This window comes from Triplophysa dalaica, chromosome 25, assembly GCF_015846415.1.
Source record: "Triplophysa dalaica isolate WHDGS20190420 chromosome 25, ASM1584641v1, whole genome shotgun sequence".
NCBI classification, from domain to species: Eukaryota; Metazoa; Chordata; class Actinopteri; order Cypriniformes; family Nemacheilidae; genus Triplophysa; species Triplophysa dalaica.
In genome coordinates, this window is record NC_079566.1 from 8,769,619 (window position 1) to 8,788,843 (window position 19,225).

General features: G+C 39.2%; 1 protein-coding gene across 1 annotated transcript in view; it reads left to right on the forward strand.

The window, feature by feature from the left end:
• Window positions 1-19,225, forward strand: part of LOC130415480 (ephrin type-A receptor 7-like) — a 93,913-nt gene that overhangs the window by 20,257 nt on the left and 54,431 nt on the right. The gene's annotated exons all lie outside the window — the stretch shown is intronic.

Here is a 19,225-nt window from a genome sequence, read left to right on the forward strand (position 1 = left end):
TAAAATGTTACATAAATTCATCTTTGTGTAGTCAAAGCGACCCACCTATCTAAGTGATTTATGTAGGTGCCCTTTGATTTATTTTAGCAGATGATGAAATAGAGGGTTTGGGCTTGTTCAAAACCAACAAGTTTTAAAGTTCAGAGCGTTTAGTGAGATTGCATTTATAGACGTGTCAGAGGCGAAAATTTCCTGATTTAGAACCTCGTCTGCAACAACATTCAGTCATTTACCTTGACTCGAATGGGTCAGAGGTACGTCACCAGTGAGTATGTCATGCACTTTCACTTTGGCTGACATCACTTTGGCGTCTGACGGACACGCTGTGTTTGGGTGGTTGGATCTCTCCTCCCACCGCAGCTGTATGTCATCTGATCAATGCGTCAACTGGCACTACAGGACATTATGTATGTGTGTGTGTGTGTTTGTCAGTGTGATTTTTCACAGTCCATCTTGTAGAATTGTGCGATGCTGTGTGGGTGTCGTACAGTATTCACACGTACAGTGACAGGCTGCTACAACAGATCCTGCATTGTCTCTTTGTGTTGTTGTTGTTGCTAATGCATCATCTATGACTAAGAGGTGTGTGACATGTGGGAGAGATTTGAGCGATATTTATTTTCCTTGTAAGTTTAAATGCTGGTTTAGGTTGTGAACTCGATGCTCCGTAATGATAAACGTTTTGACTGATGACAGGGTGATGGGTTATTTGTATGCTTGTGCGTTTAAAATGATTCTCTTGTTCTTGTGTCAGTGACACAGTCATCCTCATGTGACTCAGGAGCATCAAACCTTCTTATCTTCAGTAGCTACATATGTCCAAACACCTGCAGCCCATTCTTCACCTCCTGTTTCACCTGATATGTGTTAAACAGCTCAGATATTCACACATAGCGGCAGTTTATTGATCAGCTCTTACAGAAATATGCCGACATCACAATGTCAAACTCAATAAAATGTCAATGGCATGGCAAGCTGCTTCGAAATCTGAAATAAGTTGTTCCAACCAACTAATGTTGATAAGACTTTTGTTGATACGTTTTTAGAATCTACTGAAATGAAATTTTACCTTCAGCACTTGTGTTTTCTTTGTAAAAATGAAACACATTTACACCAAGCTGTTCAATATTAACATGTAGCAGTATGCCGCCCTGTGATGCTGTTTATTTTACCCCAGGATAATAGCTCTGCATGTGAGGAGGGTTATTCTTTTAAAATTCCTTTTGTCTGTTAGTGTTTTGCTATGTCTTCTCTTTTCAAAGTATGTGATAAATGTTTGCTTCTTGTGTGTGTGGTGTGTTTGTGTGCATGTAAAACAGTTCAGATGTTTTAGTCATAATGAGCTGTCTGTGTGAAATGGTGTTACTACATCAGAAAAAAAGGCGTGTCATCTCTCAAAAGACACGGTGATTCAAAGGCCAACAATGAGTAAGATTTCTCACCAAACTTGATGACGGAGGAATTAAAAAAAAGTGGCAATCAAACGCCTTTTTTCTGACTAGGAAAATCGTGTTTTTCAACACCTTCCCTCCTTTCTACCCCTGCTTTTTATGATCCAATACATTTTTTATAAATTAACTCCAGTACATTACATTACATGATTAAAACTACATTCTTTCTATTTTTAAGTATAGATACACTGTATAATGTTTCTCTGAAATATATCAAATTATGAGTAAAATGTGTATAAAAAAAGCAAAAAAATGCTGTCATCAGTTACTCTCTTATCATTTCAAACCTGTATGACTGTCTTTAAAATATCTTGTTTTGCGTTCTGTGGAATAAAGAAAGTTAGTTACTGAGCAGCGCTGGCACCCTTTCACTTCTATTGTATGGACACAAAACCAATGCAAGTCGATGGGTGCCAGTCAACCACATTTTTCAAAATATCTTCTATTGTGTCCTACAGAAGAAAAAAGTTGTGCTTGGTTTGAAACCACAAGGTAAGTAAATGTTGAAAGAATTAAAACAAATTCTCTCCATAATCTCCCTCCGTGTCAACAACAGAACCAAAAAGGACCATTAATGTGAAAGAATTTTATTATATTTAGAGGTCATTAGACATTCTCAGAGGAACAGATTTGCAATAAGGTGGAAGGATGACGGGAAAAAAACAGATAAGAGAAAGAATAAAGAAGCGAGGGATGTAGGGAAGGAGAGCTAGTGAATACCGGAGGTTGCGGCGCTGTCACTCAGCGTGAGCGCGGGTGTCTGCTGAATGCTAATCAGATGGCTATGCAGGGCAGACTCGATGCTCTCTCAGGAACTCTGAGCTATTGATCAGCTCTAATGCTTCACTAAACTGCCCATGCACGCTGTGGATTCATCTGCTTGCCGTGTGCTGCGCCACTCGGCACTTTTCCACACGTGTGTGTATTTGAGAACGAAGGACTGATAGAGGGAGAAAGTGAAGTTAATGACAGAAGAATGAACAATAGTTGTGAAGAGTGTGTCCGTGCGTGTTTGATTTATGTGTTTGTGCCTGTGTGTGTTGCAGGAGGGAGTGTGTTTTAACTAAACGGCTCGATAGTATTGACCCGGGCCATGAGTAGCTGTTGATTGTGTCTGGAGAGGTTGCACTTGACAGGACCGCGCGTGTGTTTGTGTGAGGCCGTGGGCCTTGAAGCATCACATTTAATTATTTGCAGTGCGCTGTGGGCCTGCACTCGGTCTAAAAATGCAGAAAAAGATTTAGTAGTTACTGGAGTGTGTTTCTGAATTCTGTTCAGTCAGCGATTGAAATGCAAATTCTGATATTTGTCCACTCATGAAGTGTATAAGTTTCAAGCATGACACAAGGATTTGTAACTAATTCTGTTTATTAGTTTATTAGATCATTTATTGGTATAAAGATCTGATACAAAAAGTTAGCTATGCCCCTAACTCGCAGCATTTGTTGAACCAGTGTTGATGCTCTCTCTCTCTCTCTCTCTCTCTCTCTCTTTGAAGAGAGAGTCTCTTAAGCACTGTCAGTAAATGCTTAATTTGAGGATAAAGTGGTGAAATGCTGGAGACCAGAGGGCATTTCTGTGTACTTGCATGCTCTGTTTGTTTGTGAGTGTGTGTTAGGGGTAGGACAGGTCATCTGCTGTTTCGTAGGGATAGATGCTGTGTGTCAGAGAGCGACTGAGCTGATGCAATGTGATGTACCAGAAAGTGTAAGGATCCAGAGAGGCCATCTGCTCTATCGCCCTGCCCTACCCTACCCATAGTGTGCATGTTTAACTCCACTATCATTTGCTGTCGGACTGATACCTCATATCTCAATTTTTGCAAATGTTTTACCAATAAAAAGTATTAAAAGAGTTTGTCAACTGTGACAACACCGTGTTTAATCATTAAACAGCTCCTGTAATATTACACACCCAATGAAATTGCTTGATAAGCACCGTTTTCTATCTGATTTTGATATATTTCCTGTTGAAACAGAAAGTTAGGCCAGAACATATTGAAGGACTTTTGAAAATAATATATCAAAGCAACAAAACTGATTTACTAGAGACTAGAGCTGTGATTTATCACTTGCCTTGCAAATTGATACGATTGCCGTTCAGAGTGTCCCGAGTCCTGATGTCCTCCAAATGTATTATATTGTTGATAATACAGACATTCGAAACTTTTTTTTCACTCAGACTTACACTTCCTATGTGTTATAAGTTGCTGGTCTCTTTACTTTCTAATAGAGTCACACTGTTGCAGCTCTTTCTTAAGGTTTTGATGTGTAACTCTGACAAGACAAGCGCTTCTTTGATAACGTGAACAAAGACGCAGTGTGACATCATTTACTTGTCGAATTTAGTGCTTTACAGCTTAAACAAATTGAATCTGCTTAAAACAGCGGTCCGAGCTCAGAAATATATAAGCATGCACTTTACTTGCATGCACCTTCCTCCTATGCGTTATAAAACTACTGCATGTCAACTCATCGAAAATGAGGGAGAGATAGAGGGAGACACATGCGCTTCTTCGCCCTGATTTGGAAAATACAGATTGAAGACTCATTTATTTTAGGTTTAAAGTTTTGTAGCACAGGCCACACAGTTGTAGCACAAGTATAGAACGAGTTCTGTGTTTGCCATTGTTTTACTTAACAATAGTTATATATTTGTCCACATAATGTAGTATATCATTATATTATTTACTATGGTAAACTACAGTGAAATTCCTCCTTTTGAACAATAGTGCTTTTGAACCTTAATATAATAAATATTTGTTTTGCAAATAAGAGTATATGTATACTATAGTGTTTGTATAGTTCTATCAATTTACAAATGTTATCAGAATCCTACAATGTATTACAGTAAACAATATAATACAATACATTTTTTTTAATGGATTTTCACGTTAACCAGACTTTTATTTTGACGGGTCGTCTCAAAGAGTGTGTGGTTGACGATATCTTTCTTCAAATAGTGAAATACTCTCAGAGCAGCTCTGTAGATGTTGTTCATGTGTTCATACAGTGAGATGCAGACAAATGCATGAGCGTCGTACACGTGTAGTAATACGCTGAACAGTGCAGCTCATTCACATTCACGCAAAATGCAGATGACATATTTTAAAAGCTTAATGCTGGATCGCGCCTCCGATATTTCTTCCATTTCCGGGAAATCACAGGGCCCTCAATATGGACTCAGTGCAGCAGGAAACACACCTCGAACAAGCGGCTTTGTCTAAATTACATGCAAAACTGTATTGCACGTGTGCTACACTGGCAAATTTACTTTTCGTCGCACAGACAGATTTTTTCGTAGAACTGTACAGCCCTGATAGATATTTATATTTTGTCATGTGTTACATCTAATTCCATTATTTAAATGGTATATTTGTTTTTATGCATCCGTGCAGCGTCGTGATGCATCGTAAAACTGATTATTTTCCATAGCTCTACCAGAGACTGTAAAATTTTTATGTATCCAAGTTTGTCAGCTTTGTTAATGTTACAAAAGTGCAGAATATTATGTTTTGAAAGATAGGTAAAACTGTAACAGAGATGCACAAGGATAAAAAAAGAAGTTCAGTTGTAACGGATACTTGAAATAAATATAATGAGACATGTGAGCATGGTTGTGCGTGTGTGCGTCTGTGTGATTTTGTAGTTGTTTAATTAAAGGTGCAGTTGTAACTCACAGATGTATAATTAGTGAAGTCTTGAGTCTCGCAGCAGCTGCTTAGTTCTTTCTTTTGTGTAGTGGCTCTCACGCCCACGTCTGCCATACTTGTGCACACGCACACATGTGTGCACAAGTGCAACTTTATGGTTCTTTGTCTTTTTACCCGTTTTCTCTATTAAAGGAGGAGATCACTTCAAAATAAGCCCCCGTTGACTTGTCATAGAATTTTTTTATTCCTACTATGGAAAGTCATGGGGGCTTATTTTAAAGTGAACTACTCCTTAATATGTCTCTCTCTCTCTCTCTCTTCACTTTCTTTGTCCTCTGTATATAAGATACTAGAGATAGAATTTTTTCTCGGTTATCAAGAGTGGGCGGGTTAACCGGATGCTTTACAGTGTGATGGGGAGATTATGGCGTGTGTTTGTAGGGGGATGCGCGGGTTGGGTAGACAGCCAGTCATTTGTGGCTTGGCACCCACAGTCTTTGTTCTGCTTGGCATCATGCCACCCGTGCCCATCTGGTACGGGCTCTGTGATTCTTCCCCACGGACACTAGCTAGTGCTCATCATCTCTAGAGCTGCAGTTTAAAAAATTCACACTCTCGCCAGAGAGACAGATGATCAGAGACGGCACACGATAAGCATGCGATACATCATGCGCATCATAAGCAACACATGGACTGATGGAGTCATTTGTCTCCTGGCACTTGTTCGGGGCGTTTGGTGTTTCTGCAGGTGTCTTGGGTCACACAGATCTGGAGTCGTGCCGTAGGGTCACCTTCAACCTTCATTGCCTCGCTGTTCCACTTTCTTTCCAACAGACACACACACACGTTTGTTTGGGGATCTAAATGGGGACAAGGCATGGACGTTGTTTTTACACACATTAAACCAGATGAGACTTACCCTATGAAAAGCGTTTACTTACACTAAAACACATTTTTTTACATTGTTTTTAATAATATAGACCAATATATATAAAACTATGAGATTTGATTTTTGTTCAGAATGCTTTTGAAAATATTTGAAGGAATCAGTGGTCTGGCGCTCAAGTATATCTTAATTCCCAACCCTGTAAAGATTCTTTAGAGTTACATTTCCATAGTTTCTTATATATTTTTTTATTTATAGCCACTCCACAAGATGTCATCTTGCATCTATAATTAAATCTTAAAGCGTCAATCCGCCATCATTTTGGTGTAAAAGTAATCAGAAATCAATTATTAAATAAATACATAGATAGATCATTGTTCAAAACGATTATCTTATCTTATCCTGATTCACAACGGTAAGTTTATAATAATGATTTATAATTTGCACAGTCGGGTTGCCCAATCCAGGAAATTTGAATTTTGGGGAGAACCTCACGTCTGTAAACAAAAGGAGAGGAACCGGCTAGTTAATCACGTGTGTGTGGATTGCAAACTGCTATGGGTGACACAGTGTTGTTCATTCTTATGACAGTCGCTTAGAATATAAATCATCATAGAATGTCATGTAAACATCTTAATTTATTTAGTTCTGACGCTGATTACATCTGGGGAATCATCTGTTGTTAATAACAAAGTAACCTTGCGCTCCGGTGAGCTAAAGGGACAGCTTCATGCTAAAGCAAATGCTAATATCAAGAGGGATTTTGAGAGTTGGCTACGACATCTGAAAGGATTACATTAACAGGAAAGACGTCACTATCGTAAATTATGTTTTTAAAGTCTTTGTTTCATGTAGTTAGAACAAAAGTGGCAGTTGTGGTATTTGTTACAGATATATTACTTGTAGGACATAAGGTAGGAGGTATTTTCCATGTTTTTTCGAGTTTTTGTCTACATCAGGCGTGATGCGATATCATACGCTACAATTGATCGTATATTCTTTTTTATAAGGTTTCACGTTGTATTTGGTATTGACACGTTCACATGTTACTGTCACGTAGATGTACAGATGTTCTCTGATGTGGTGTGAGCAGTCAGTCATTTCATTCATCCGCGCAGAGCAACAGTGCCGAAGCACAACCCACGTAAAGAAAATAACTCCGCATATAACAGACTTTTTATGTTTCAAACTGAGATGGCGACAAACAGCACAAAGTTTAGGACTGCAGGTTTTTATTTGTTTAACATTTTGATTCATTTATTAATGTTCTGTCGTATTATGTTCAAACGTTTGTGTGGTTTAAAAAAATGGAAACAGGAAGTTAATTTGGGCCAGAATTGTTTAGTTTTCCAAAACGGTCGATGAGAATTCTTATAGATCATATATAGATATGATCTATAGAATATAGATCATATACTGTACTGTATCATTTAAAAACAAGTATAACATCATCAAGCCGTTGAGCTGAGGTGACCGGAATCATGGAAACCTATAGCTCTCTGTTTGTGTTTGTACCATCAAAATTAACATGAACAACTAGGGATGTCACGATAAACCGATGATATCACGTGATTCATGCGTATCTTTTGAGCGAAGTACTGGAAAATGCTGCTGCATCCGAAAGCCAGAGGGCGCTCTCATGCGGAAACTCCAAATCCGCATGCAGAAGAAGACCATAATACGTTCTAGAATCAAGGAGATGCCAATGGGCATCTTTTTATCACTGTTACTCAAGCCTCATTGGGTATTTTTATGATAATAAAGTATATTAATAATGATCATGTTTGATGGGTGTTGCTTTTTCAAATGCACATTATAAGCGACTCAAACTCGCACTGCTTTAAGTTCGAGCAGCATTTTTTTTACTGATCCCAGAGCCGTGTTTCACAGACAAGCCACGCATTAAAAAAAATATCGACACATTGCATATCGAAGCTTGATTTCAATAGGATTTAGTGGTATCGCGATAAATTATCGTGATGTCCTATTAAAAACATCTTTCTCTTTAACAACTCTTTAAAAGCATTTTGATCAAGTTGAATGGGGGAATGTGAGAACACATGGTCATCTTACGTCATCCTCTTGTATGATGATTCTCCTGTCTAAAAACTCTGAAGTCAGCCGTTTCTCTCTCCAGAAAGAACCGTCCCTCAGGAGCCACACGCGCTTTTACACGAACACACTGTGTATATGAGTGCAGTAAAGGATTTCAAACTGAGATGAGAATCACTGATTCAGTGTTTATCTAATCCAACAATAATTCATCTTACTCATGATGTCAGAACAGCTCTTTATAACTCACAGATCACAGAGTGCTGCATTGTGTCCTGTGTGTAATTATGAGAGAGGGGCTAAAGTGAGTTAAAACGCTTGCCGGATAGAACCCATAAATCTCTTAGCAAAGCCGGTGTAGCTTTTAACCTGTGAATCTGATGTGTAAGAATGTGAATATAATTTATGCAACACAAACGCATTGTTCAGTTGTTTAACGGGTGACGGTTTGTCCTGACCTGCTCCATGACTGATGTCAGGCTTACCTAATGTTATTTATTGTATCTTTCAGCGTCGGGCTATTAATGTTTGATGTTCTCAGTTTATTAAATAGATTGTTGGTCCAAGTAAGTATATTTTCTTGATTTTTCAAGATTGATTTTTTTATGATTAAAAATGTAATTAGACAATAATATAGTGTGGTCTTGTGTTGTACATGTTATGAAAATGAAAGTGACAGTTCATCAAAATGTATTCACGCTCATGTCATTCCAAACCTGTTTGATTTTCTTCTGTTGAACACAAAACATTTTCTCAAAATATCTTCTTTTGTTTTCCTTTGAGGAAAGATTTATATACAGTATTTTAATTAGATGAGGATGCAAAAGTGACAGATTTATTTTCGGGATAACTGTTCCTTCAATTCTGCGATAAATTCAGCATTTTCTCCAGTTCAATCACATAGTTTGACTGACTGGTCTTAGTCTCTTGGTCTCCATCTAGACCTGGCAGTCTACTCTTGGTCTGGGTCGTGTAGGGTTTTGTTGGTGGTGTTACGGACACTGGTTCCTTCACTGTTGCCCTGCTGTGCTTCAGGCTGTAATAGGGTGAGACATTTACTGATCCAGGGTCTGTGTCATCGCTCCTGCCCCAGGTATCACACTACAGCAATAGAGTGTGTTTACTGATCCACCACCTGGGCCAGCGAGATTCTCCGCTGTAGTCTTATCACATCAGAGTGTCAGGCTGGGTTTGTCTTGTCTCTGCTGAGGGAGCACAGCCCGGCCCTTTTTTTCCTGGCACGTTTTCTCGCTTTTGTATTTTGTAGTCGTTTGCCGTGTGTCAACCCTCCCCCTCCGCACAGAACAGATGACATTTCCAACAGCACCTGCGTCCCTCATAAGTATTTTTGGTGCTCTCTCTCTCTCTCTCGTTCTCTCTCACATACACACCCTCTCATTTGAGCCCATATGCACTCACACTTGCGTGTGCCCAATCACACATAATACCCAGATGTAATGGCAGAATAAAAGGGTTTAACAGTTGCTTTGTCTCTATCAAGTGTCTCTCTGTATTTTCATCTTAATTTCTCACATTCTTTCCGTCTTTTTTGTCACTTAAAAGATTGTAACCAAACGATGAATGATACATGATGACAGAATTTTCATTTTTGGGTAACTAAGCTAAGCTCATGAAAATATGGGCCGAACTGGAGGTTTTGCTGTGAATGTTAGAAATGCTTTACTTTATATTTACATTTATTCCTTGAGCGGATGCTTTAATCAATAACAACTTATTAATGAGAGAATGTATTTCGTCTTTAGTACAGCAAACTCTTTTATTTCTAAACATACACGCATACATGGACCCTATGACGGTAAAACAGATGAGGTGTGTTATAGTTTTACCACAACGATACACACACACACACACATGCGTTCAATCAATGCGTGTTTGAGTTTTATACGGCCACACACTCGCACCTTCATTCATCTTCATGTATGGTTACAAGATAATAAAGATGATATCTTCATACACACACACTCTTTTATTCATGTCCGGTGTGAGGTTATCTAGATGGATGACTGCTCTCTCTGGGGACTAATGATCTTCATGGCTCCCATGCTGAGGGTAAATCTCTCTGGTTTTACGAGAGGCCGCAATCAGCCCTCGGCCGGTTGTTAAAGTAACTAGGCTGAACACCTCTGTTCCGCTTTCCCCGTCTGCTCAGCTCTCAAAGTTTAATTACACTGAACCGATGGATGACTTGAGATCTGTGCTTTCCCAGACCGTACATGATCTCTTCAATTTTACACTTGACCTTAGATTTGGAATTCCCTTTGGTTTGATGGGCTTCTGTAGAGCAGGGCTGATCTCATATCAGGGTTCTCAATGGATCACTCATGCGTTGCCTGTTATATAACAAAGGGTTAAATTGTAGTATTTCCAGAGCAGTTCCAGACTATACATTTCTTATTTATGATGAACACAGAGAAAGACATTTTGAAGAATGCTTGTAACTTGGGACTTTTGACTACCTATGTTATTTTTTCTAATGTGGTTGTCAATGGTGGCTAAGAATTGTTTGGTTACAAGCATTTTTCCAAATATTTTTCTCCGTGTTCATCGGAACAAAGACATTTATACAGATTTGGAACAACTCGAGGGTATATATAAATAATGACAGAATTGGTCATTTTGGATGAACTGTCCTTTTAAGACTTATACCATTGTCATAGAGGAAAGTTGGTGTCATTGACATTTAAATATCTGACATCGTTTCAATAGTTTTTGCACTTTTATTTTAGTACTGTATGTGGTGTTTTGAATTATGTGTTTGATGAACTACAGTATCTGTTACATTACGTTTCAAACTTAGATTTTCATCCCTTGGAAATGTAAAATTCTTGTCTTTCAGGGCTACGAATGTAATTTATTGTGATTTTTATCATCTTTACTGCATACTTAAAAAAATCGACTCCTGGGTCACTGGAGAGCATTTTAAACATACCATTGAGTTTTGTGGACCAGCATGAATCTGTGTATGGGGGATAAGTCCTGAGGGATTCAGACCACACTGCTCTGCCCTAGGGGAAATAGACCGGACTGCTACTGGGAACACACTGGTGTTAAGCATCTGTCTGAAAGATTTGTGTCCTCTGTGTGTGTGTGCATTTGTTTTATTACAGTGTAGAACTAGGTGATGTCATACTCTACATTTGTTTCCTATAGTCTGATGAAAGCTCTTATTCGAAATTAAAAATGCTGCGCCATATTTACATTTGTTTCATTTGGCTGCAGTGATAAGCTCATGTTTGTGTGTGAGGGTATACGATAGGACCCTCAGGGACCCTGCGGAGGCTCCGATCGGTCATTGGAGGCTTCCCTTCATAAACACCAGCATTAATAACAATCAAAACGCCGGCTGGCCCAAGCGCATAGTTTATACGAGTGAAGAATTCAATTACGCTGCAGGGAGTGGCGAGTGCCCGTTATGACTGCCAGGGTGACATCTCATTTGCAATGAATCATGGGACCGGACGGAACAATTCCGCCCTCCCTCACTGTAACTGTGTTACTTTGTTTACTCATTCATACATTGTTTTCCTGCGTCTCGCTGCAATTCTGTTTCTCTCAATCTTTCAGTGTAGTGAAATGCTTCTCTGAAGGGAATTTTCAGGGCAGAATCTAAATCTGAAGACTTATGTTTTCTGAAGTTTTGTAAGGGCGGTTTGATATGAGCACTCTCGGTGTGCACCCGGGTTCGGTTAATGTCGTGATCCTGTGATTTGTGATCCTGTTGGCTTTCGATACTCAAGAAGCTGAGGTTACAAGTTTGTGCGTGAGACGGAAGGGGAAGCGGAAAGTCAAGTAGCCTATACCCGCTCTGAGACAAAACTAACTGTTCAAAAACATAGATGTAAAAAAGTGAAGCAAGCAATGTTATGCATTTTGAAGCGTTTGTCACAATGACAATATATCATGTTACATTTATATCAAATACATTTATATCATGTGTAATTAAGTGAAATATAAATGAAACATATTTATTAAATACTTATAATATATATAGACTCGCACACCTTTACGTATATTATATAAACCGAAACATTTATTTTGGAATCGGTTAATCGTGATTACTCAATTTGACAGCCTTAGATATAAGCATAAACTGTACAATGGTAGTTGAAAAAATACCATACATGTGTATGGTGTGACAATATAATATATAAATTGCTATGTTATTATATTTATAATATAATATAAATGATACGATAAACAAAGAAGGTAGAAGTCTTGTATGCTGTCACACCATTGGAGGCGTTTACAGTTTATTTGTAAGTTTCATTTACACTACAATTTAATCTGACTCTGTCTAGACTAATACTGCTAAGAGAGTCGAATTTGTACCTTTTTCTATCCTTTCCCCACTCCCTCCCTCTCTCTCTCTCTCTCTCTCTCTCTCTCTCTCTCTCTCTTTCTCTCTCTCCCTTTCCTCTTTATCATATATGCTTTTCTCCTTGACAGACTCTGAAGGCTTTGCGCTTTTCATGGCTCTTTAAAAATGCAGCGAGCGTGCCCAGGCCGCCCGTGAGGATACAGATGAGGCGGCAATTAAAGTTTTAACGAGGGCTGTGTCTGTTCCCCTGATTAGCATGTCCCACCCCACCCACCTCAGACTAGCTCAGACCCATACAATATTCATGCTGGTATTACAGCGCAAATCATTTTCATAAGCTGTTCCTCGGGCCTATAGGCTCTGAACATATGCCGGGCGTATTGGAATGTTGCAGCGTTTAAAGATAAATTGAGTGCAATGAGGGTTTATTGTAAAGTGGATCTCATGTTAATGCCAGGAATAAATAAAGACGTGAAGCTTTTTGTGTCTTTGTTCGCTGCTTTGTATTTAGGGGATGGCGGCAGGGTAGAGTTTTTCTTCTGCATCCTTTGCTGCTGCTCAAACCCAATGGTAACGTTTCTTTTTTAACTGTGAACTTCAACCAGTAATGATCGTTTTGCACTGATCTGGTTCCACGCCGGCCCACCTGGCTATAATCCCGTTGGTATTGTGCGGCTCTCGGATAAATGCCGCTCTCAGAACCTCCCATCTCATCGCCCGGTTTATGTTCCCATAAACCCTCTCATTCTGAGAGAGGCTGACTTCAGAGGCAGGGGGAAGAAATTTAATGTGACACCTAGGAGTCGAGGAATAAATTCAGTGTGACACCACCGATAAGGGTCAGAGGGGGGAACACTGGTTAATGCGCCCACACCGGAATGCATTACGCGTAAAAGCGACCGCCACGCTGCCTCTGTGACCTTCAGGTGGAATCATTTGCATATTATCAGGAGGGAAAGGTGTGTGTGTGTTGGCGTATAAGTCAATGTGTGTGTTTGTCTTAGCGTGAGAAGGGCTTTGCTGTGGTGAGATCTCTCTGAACCCCCGTCAAACCTCACGATCTCATTTCCAATTCCTGGATAGATGCTCTATGCAGATTACCCCAGTAATGCGGTTATCACACACACACACGCACGCAAACGCACACACAGGGTCTTTGTGGTCTCTTTGAATGCCAAAGTCTGGTTGTGGAATGAGTTTTGGGATGAGCTGATCCCGATTGAGAAGGTGATTTTTATTGGAATGTTTTTCGATGTTCATTCTCTCGGTCTAAGGTTCTCGCCAACACACACGCACAGAAAATTGGATGCCCCTCCATTATTTCTGTAATAGGATTGAGTTAAAGGCTAAAGGAGGCGGCGGCACGTAAGCACTGTGATTGGAGCATTGTTAAGAAATTAATATAGAATTAACTGAGGAAAAGGAGGCGGGGTTTCGGGGTGTGATTAAGTGGGCTCTTGCAGAAGGTCATTATCATTTTAATTATCATACTCTGCTTTAAAAAAATGATGTTCATATTCTTTCAATATATACTAGTTCATAAATTAAATCATAAAATTATTCATTGTTAATGATGGGATGGTTTTTGTTGGATCATTTTAATCCCTAAACTTCACTTATTTCAGGTAAAAAAGCTTCCAATTGGTTCCAATTGTTTCTTTTTCTCTCTTTTTTTTACCAATTTTTATGCATATTTCATGAATACGTTTAAAATGCTCACCCTGCGACACTGAATGGAGCACAAATCAAGCATTCCCGGATGCTAAACACTTAGATCCGAGGAACGCAGCAATAGGAGTTCTTTTATCCTAAACAGTCTGACACAATCACATCTCTGGAGCCACACATCATCATTTGCTAATGCTACAATAATGGAAGGCGTGATATGGTCTTATCAGTTTATAGAAGCAGCACTGATATGAGATTACGTATAGCTTGATATCTCCAGACACTGGGCTTTAAACAGTCAGAGCCTGTTTTGTCTCTGCAGAGAAGCTCCGATATCAAATGACCTGTTCCTCCGAAATGAAAAATTAATTCTTTATTTACTCACTCATATGTTTTTTTCGGGTTTATGAAACAAAGGGAGAATTTTCACAAAAAGAGTTTGTTTTGACCTCATCTCTTTAGAAAAAACTCAATGAATGAAGGGTAGTACAACTTTTAGGGGGGTTTTTGGGGCGTTTTTTTTGGAGATTTGTTGATTCGTCAAAATATCAGTTTTTCATCTGAAGAACATATTGGAATGATATTAAGCTGATTAAATGTCAATGTTTGGTAAACTTTCTCCGAAATGTCCTGCCAATCAAAGCTTGAACATACGTTCTCTAGTAGCTGATGAGACAGATGGACATTTCTTGTTTTGAGGACGTTTTGATTTCGTCTCCTGGTGCGATGGGCCAAAACCCCGCTTGAGCTGTCTGTGTGCGTGTGGTGCATCCATTATCTGGGGTACGTGTGTCTATGTCAGGTCGATCGGGAGAGCAGCGGGGATGCTCACTGCTCTGGAGACGGATTGATTCTTGTGTGTGTGCGTGTGAATGCTCCCATTGCTCTCATGTGCCGCACAATACAATTATAACGACACCTCTGTCTGGTGTGACCTCACCCTGCTTGGCATCAGATGTCCGCCCAGTGCGGACACTCCACAGGTGCACGTTCCTAAAGGGTTTGGTGAGCAGACGTGTTGGAATTCAACTCTCATACCCTGTGTTTTTAGCCCCCTTGAGACTCCCTTTCACCCCCTGAGTTCAACTTTTTGTTGTTCCTGAGTGGAAAAAGTAGAGATAATGGCAGCGTTTAGAAAGTCCAGACAGGCAAGGAGAGATCAATAGGGAGGGGAAGAGAGAAAGACACACACTGTGCCCTCACAGCCTGAGCGATGGTTAAGTTTAGCTCGCAGACTTGACAAAGGGCTATTGTTTATTTTTCAAGTGCTGCTTTTTGAGTCTTATCAAAACTTTTATTATTACTTGTTGTACTTTCTTGATGTTTTATTTAAGTTTAGATATGTGTGTTACACTTTGGATCTATTTCAAAGCTGTCCTCTTTGTGTGGTGTATATACAAAATGTTGTGTCCGCTTAGCATTGTTGCTTTTGTGACTAGATAGGACGTGAAGTGACATGGTTAATTCCTGAAGAGACTGTTATTTAATTAAATTATAGATTTTTATGTAGATGTCACTTTAAAATGAATGCAATACATGCATTTCTTGTTAACCCGTTACAGTGCATTCATGCATATCTATGACTTAAAATATCTAGGCAGCATCAGTTTCTTAAATTATACTTTTGCTTTTTGTCTGCTTCCTTTAGGTCATTTTTTAATTCCTTTAGCTTTTCTCCCTAAAATCCCTTTGGGATTCTAAGTAGGGAGGTTTAAGCTGTGCAGATGTGGACGCACCATCAAATCATAACGTCACCCATCATTAATTCATGGCTTCCCTTTCTTCTTGTGACAGTGTGTATAATGTTTAATGCATACTGTATTGTTATATGAGGCAGTAAAAGCCAAACTAGGTCCGTATGGAGGATTTACTGAGGGAACTCGTAAGACGAAATCCCACTTTCTCTTAAAACGGAAAACAGTTCTCAGATGAGACGTTTTAGCCTCGAGCATCGGCTACACACATACTAGATGCTGGATGACTCTTACTATTTATAATGTGTTCATGCATGAAAGCGCTGCCTCTGAACTGAGACTTTCTTGTCGGTCGTGTTTACCATGAAAAGGACACATTTGATGTGTAGAAACTGGAGCATTTAGGGTCTTGCTAAAGTAGGTTTAATGGGTTTATACAGCTAACATAAAGGTTATAAAATCTAAATTTAGCCTCAGGAAGGGGGCTTTTTAGCAGACTTGTTACTCACCTCAATCTACCCCTGATATAGAACGACCAGTTGGGTGACAGTAGAAGCATGTTGTGCCAAATAAATGTCAAAGTCAACATTAAAGGGTTGATTCGCCAGAAATACGTGTTTGTCTTTGGTGTGCTATAAGTTGCCCATGCATGTATTAGACACGTCAAATTGCAAAAAGTTGGAACACAATTATATTTTATCTAGAAGCGAATGCTTACCCAGACCTGCCTTAAACGCCCCGGCGAATCTACGTCAGTTCGTAACACTATTTGACTAAGATCGCCCAAATCTAAACGCAAGGAAGGCGGGCGGTCATGTTAATCTCATTGTACCATCGCCTTTTCAGATAGTCGGAGCAAAGAGGAGAAATACAGGTTAAAAAAAGGTTAAAAAATAATTTTTTAACCTTAAATAGTGTATACACATTGTATTACATCTAAAGCAAACAATAATATTTATTTTAGCCGCGTCAGTTGACCCCTTAAATATACTCCATTCCTCCACCAAATTTGTTTACCATATGTACATCAGTTATTGAATCAAAACTGTATAAAAATTACCTTGATATTACCATGGCAATTATGTACAATATATTTGTTCTTGTTTACACATGTACCATTCAAATGCCATAATATTTTGGAACTACAGTATGGCAGTATTATGCGATGTGAATATGTTTATAATTCCATTTAAAGAGAACTGTAATATTACCATCAATTTACCACAGTAGTGCCACAGCTCTAATTGCACATTCGTGTAACAATTTACACATTTTTTTTAAGGTACAGTATGCTGTCATATTTAACAGACTGTACAGATTTAAACCCTCGCTTTTGATATTGTCACATTAAATACAATGTCTTCTCAAAGGTCTTTTGGTAAGATTGTCTAGTGCCAAGATAACACTGCTTTGCGATACAAATGTACTGTTGTTTACTATAAAATCAGGCAGACTGAATGATTCTCTTAAAGGTCACTGTTCTCCACTGGCAGATGAGTCCTACTACTTATCCAAGAAAAATGAGTTTGAAGTCATTACGTTTAGAAGGTGCATTTGTCTCTGCTCTGAAGGATTGTTATTTTATAGAGGTCTTTTAAATTACACCTCGGGGACATAATAATCAATCATGATATGGATTTTTCCCCCTAAAATAATTAAACTGATTGAATTGTAGATCTCATAAAAAGACTGTGTAGTGTCTCAGTAGTTCCTCAGGGTCCCCTGTTAAACAGTTTCTGTTGAAGAGAGGAACACATTTGGGATGGGAATCTTTGATTTGGATTCAGAGAGGCACGATCCAATAAAATAACACACACAAAAAGATTCTTGATGCATCTCAATTTTTTAGCAGCAGCTTAGAGGTGCAGATCTTTTATTGGCAATATCTGTGTGAAATTCTGCATGGAAGCCTTACTGAAATCTCTGACCTAAATGGAAATGTCCCAAAAGGATTTGGTTATATCTGAGGACAGATTTCCCCCCGAAGGATTGTTGAGTTGTGTAGGTACACGACCCGCACATAAAAGCGCACGGTGTTCTTGTGTCACCTTTTACAATTTTCCACAACCAGAGGATTAAGTTTAGCCTATCACCTGTTGCAATACTCATGAGTGCTGTTTCTGGATCAGTGCACAGCCCATAAACCCAGAATTGGAAAATCTGATCTCTGATCAGATGGCGCATCTACATTTCTTGCAGCCATTTTTATGTGGTTGATAATGTGTATCGATTCTCCGAGGCACAGTAAAATTCTCTCTCCAAAGCGCAGCATATACATAATGACCTGTTGTTAAAGGTAATTGTCATGTCTTGAAAAGGCATTGATGGAAAATGAGGCAAAATAATAGCAATATACAGCTTCGGTGTACTATTTCTCTTTTGTGCTATTGTATCCCTCAGTCTCGAGAAAGAAAATCTCACATGGTTCCCTGAGGTCATGTTAAATGTAACCAACTTCTGACAAACAACTTTTCACTGTAAACGTGATCAAAAATTAAAAACATTTTGTTGTATAGTTGACCCAAAAATGAAAATTCTGTCATCATTTGTTCACCCTTGCCATTTCAAAACCTCTATGACTTTTTGAAGAAGATATTTTGAAGAATGTTGGTAACTTACAGCGACAGTAGCCTACCTATTCACTTCTATTGCACGGACACAAAACCAATGCAAGTCAATAGGCACACCATTTCTTCGGTTACAGGCATTCTTCAGAATATCTTCTTTTGTGTTTTTAAGAAGAAAGAACGTCATACAGGTTTGACGCAACAAGAGGGTGAATAAATGATGACAGAATTTTCATTTTTGGGTCAACTATCCCTTTAATAACATTTTATATTTAAATGTTTGGTCAAGGTTACAATGGATGTAATCATAATATACATTTAATTAATTTCATTACATGATCTCCATATACAAATAAAAATGTCACTGATGTAATGTTCTGACTTGTCTTCTCACATGTGACTGAAGTGTATTTGCCGCCCAAGGTGAGCACTGCGTGATACGACCCCAATTTCTTTTCTGTCCAAGTTTTCAGTGTAAACAGGGTTATCAGAAGCCCTCTCCCTCTCATTTGTCTGTGAAGCAGTCAGGCAGAACACCCAGACAGCCCAGAGGAACACACAACGACAGCTGTTTGTCTGAAATATAGGGAGGGACAGAAAAGAGAGAAATTCAGAGAGAAGAGGAACAGTGTGTGTGTGTGTCCAGTTCCTAAATGCACCTCAGACCCTGAACCCAATGTCACATCCTCTATAGCAAAAGCAGCAGGCTGTCAGCCCGACTGCGGCACATGGCCAATCAATGAAAACGCGCGGACGAATCAGGGTCAGCAAATGGGAAAAAAAATGGACGGAAAGGAGAAAAACGAGGTTTGGAGCTACAGATTCGCCATGGTTGTCGGACACCCCCGCTGAGAGCGAGAGGCAATTTTTGAGTGTTTGGACATCTCCGTAAAAGAGGTGGTTGATGGGCCTGTCA